Below are 3,085 nucleotides of genomic sequence, written 5' to 3'. Positions count from 1 at the left end.
TAATTCCAAAATGATTCCTCCTTCTTGTGAAGGTACTTGACTTTTTTTTTTTTGGTCATATAAAATAGGCATGTCCGGGTAAAATCTGCATTTTTAAAGGCAATCTTTTGTTTGTAACATGGGCTGAATTCTTATCTGTTCTATCTTGGCTGAGGTTTTCTAGATCCAGTTAATAAGAGAATCTATTTGCTTTTCTTCAGCCCCACTGTAGCCATGAATGAGTGGAATAACCTCTCCACATGGCTCCCTGCTTCCCTTGGCTCCTCTACAATACATTCTTCGCACAGCCTCCAAAATGATTTTCAAAATGTAAATCACATCACTCCTTTCCTTAAACCCTTCCAATGACTTCTTATTTCAAATTCTCACAGGTCTCATCACTTATCAGTTCCTTTCACCATGATGCAGCCAAAGCTTGTACCATCTCAGGTTGTCTGTATTTGCATGTATGTTTCTCTGCCTTGAATGCTCTTGCACAAGATCTTCACATGACTGGTTTTTTCTTGGCACTCAAGTCTCAGCTCAAATGCCAAGTCCTCAGTATGGATTTCCTCATTATACTCACTCGTAGTTGTTTAAGCAAAGCTGCCAAATTGTACCAGAATTACACTGGGGGCTTTGTCTAACACCTCACTATTTCTATGGTAGTTAACACATTGGCAGCTTGATAGAAATGCAGAATAGTGGACCCCAGCCCACACCTATAGAATTAGAATATGTATTTTAACACTATCCCTAGACAAACTCTATAGACATTAAAGCTTAAAGCATTGGTCTAACATGTAATGGCTTTTTCTCTTAGTGATCATTAAAGAATAATTAACCCAACTGACAAAGAGTCTTAAGCAACAGTGCTATATATCTAGGTACGTGAATTCTACTGAACATTGACTACTATGTTCATTTGCAGAATCTTTCCCAAAGCCTTGATTTAATGAAGTATATTGGCCTACGGTAAACATAATTAGATTCATTTTTCAGGATCATGTTACTTAAGCAGGCCAAGAATTTTTAGTTTTCCCTATAATACTAAGTCTCAAGTCTTAAGATGAGCAACTTTAAAGCATTCCATCATGGTTTTAACAAAAAAATTTGAGGAATAATCATGCTATAGCCATCATAACTTTAAATTCCTAGCTCATGTTGTTAATGCACAAAATTGTATAAAACATTAAATTACAGACAAAAAATGCCTAAGAACAATTTCAAGTAAAAAGTCTTTTAAGAATGGACATTATAACACAACTTTAAGTAAACTCATAAAGCCTTTAAGTGCAATAAATGCTTTTTATTGTATGCTCATTTCAATGAGTAACATTTAGAAATAATAATCCCACATTAACAGTGACAATCTTATCTTACAGCGTGTACATCATTTACAACCACAGGACACACAACTTTAGATTTTCCAAATTTAATATTCTGAATTAAGAAAGATAAAAAATTTATTCTCAAGGAACTGATTCTTACCTGGTGCAAAAACAGAAAGGTGAACATTATTTAAAACACAAAGCCACAATATAGCATGAAGTAAAATTACATTTTAATTATGCTGAACAGCTGAGTGTAAACATGAAGCAACTAAAACTTAAAAGTACACATCATATGCATTACATTTATGAACAGGATTTTCATTAAATTTCCCTAAACCAGCTTTTTATATTAAGCGCCATGTTTATTTGCAGCATGCTAACATAAAGTGTTGTTAAAAGGATGCATATTTTATACACTGTAAACTGAATATCCACCTCTAAGCTCTATTGGCAGCATAGTGTTTTGTTAAATACTGCATAAATACTGCCTCACATTGAAAATGTATGTTAATAATATGGTATATAGATTTTAAAAATCAAAATTTTCAATAATGGCATAAAATTGCACCTTTAAACATTAGAGCAAGTAAGACTGGAATAATCATACTTGCTATGACTGTCCTAAAAAAACTAAATATTTAAGAAAACTGTGTTCTCTCAATTTAATCTTAGTATCATTAAGAAATATAGTGCTAGCTTTGTTTGCAACATTACTGTTGCATGCATTTTAGAAAGCCACATTTGACTCAAATATACTTTTGTCATATATACCATACTGAATATCAATCAACTTGAACATCAGAAAAAAGGGGAACTTTAATATTTAGACTTCAGTACAGATGCTGTATTTTAAACATCCTATCCTGTAATAAAACCTTAGTAGCTCTGAAATCCTTCTAAATAGTATTGAATTAATCTAACCTGTTTTCCAGTGAAATTTCTTTCAATGAATACACAAAACTTTTGCCATTTCTGGAATTCAAATTTCCAGGTACCATATAAAGATTCAGTGACTAAGTGACTGATGGATGATTGCATTTTATTTTTCCACCCCATTTATAAAACTGCATAAAAGTGAGGCTTGTTTGCCTTAATTAGATATGATCTTTGCAGAAAGATCTGTCTCTAGTATGATCAGCCAAATAAAGTGGTTGTCTTTGCTCTTCCCCTCTGTAGTTGAATTATGCTTATACCATTAAATAGACAATAAGGTTTTCTGCAACCATTCTATGGTGCTCCTTAAATTCTTTAAGTAATTTCAAAGGGCTGAGATCCCCTCTCAATTCAAATACTTTAAGATCTTTAATAAAAAGAATGTAAATTTATAATTTAATATCAAGCTATGTAACCAGGTGAAACAGTTTGTGAAATTATCTTCCCATGTAGCATGTCATAGTTTCTAAATAGCTTCTTTCTTTATATTGATCTTATTATATAAGAGCCTCCTTGTGGTGCCTCATAATATGCTGATTTTTTTCTGATGGTCGTCGGAATCCCTTCTTGCAGAATTCACACCTGTGTGGATAGTCTTTTGTATGTATTGATATCACATGTCGTTTAAAGCCAGATGCATCTGTGGTGCTGTATTCACAATACTCACATTGGTAAATCTTCCTTCCACTGTGTGTCTTCATATGCTTTTTGAGCTCATTTTGTTGTCTGAACCCTCTTTTGCACCTTTTACACTTCAATGACTGATCCTTAGTATGAACTGAAAGGATATGACCACTAAGAATAAATGGATCTGATGTTTTAAAGTCACAGTGCCTACA

This window comes from Bison bison, unplaced genomic scaffold (genome assembly GCF_000754665.1).
Source record: "Bison bison bison isolate TAMUID 2011002044 unplaced genomic scaffold, Bison_UMD1.0 scf7180017854985, whole genome shotgun sequence".
Taxonomy (NCBI): Eukaryota; Metazoa; Chordata; class Mammalia; order Artiodactyla; family Bovidae; genus Bison; species Bison bison.
The sequence above is the reverse complement of the archived record's forward strand: the minus strand, read 5'-3'. Positions refer to the sequence as shown.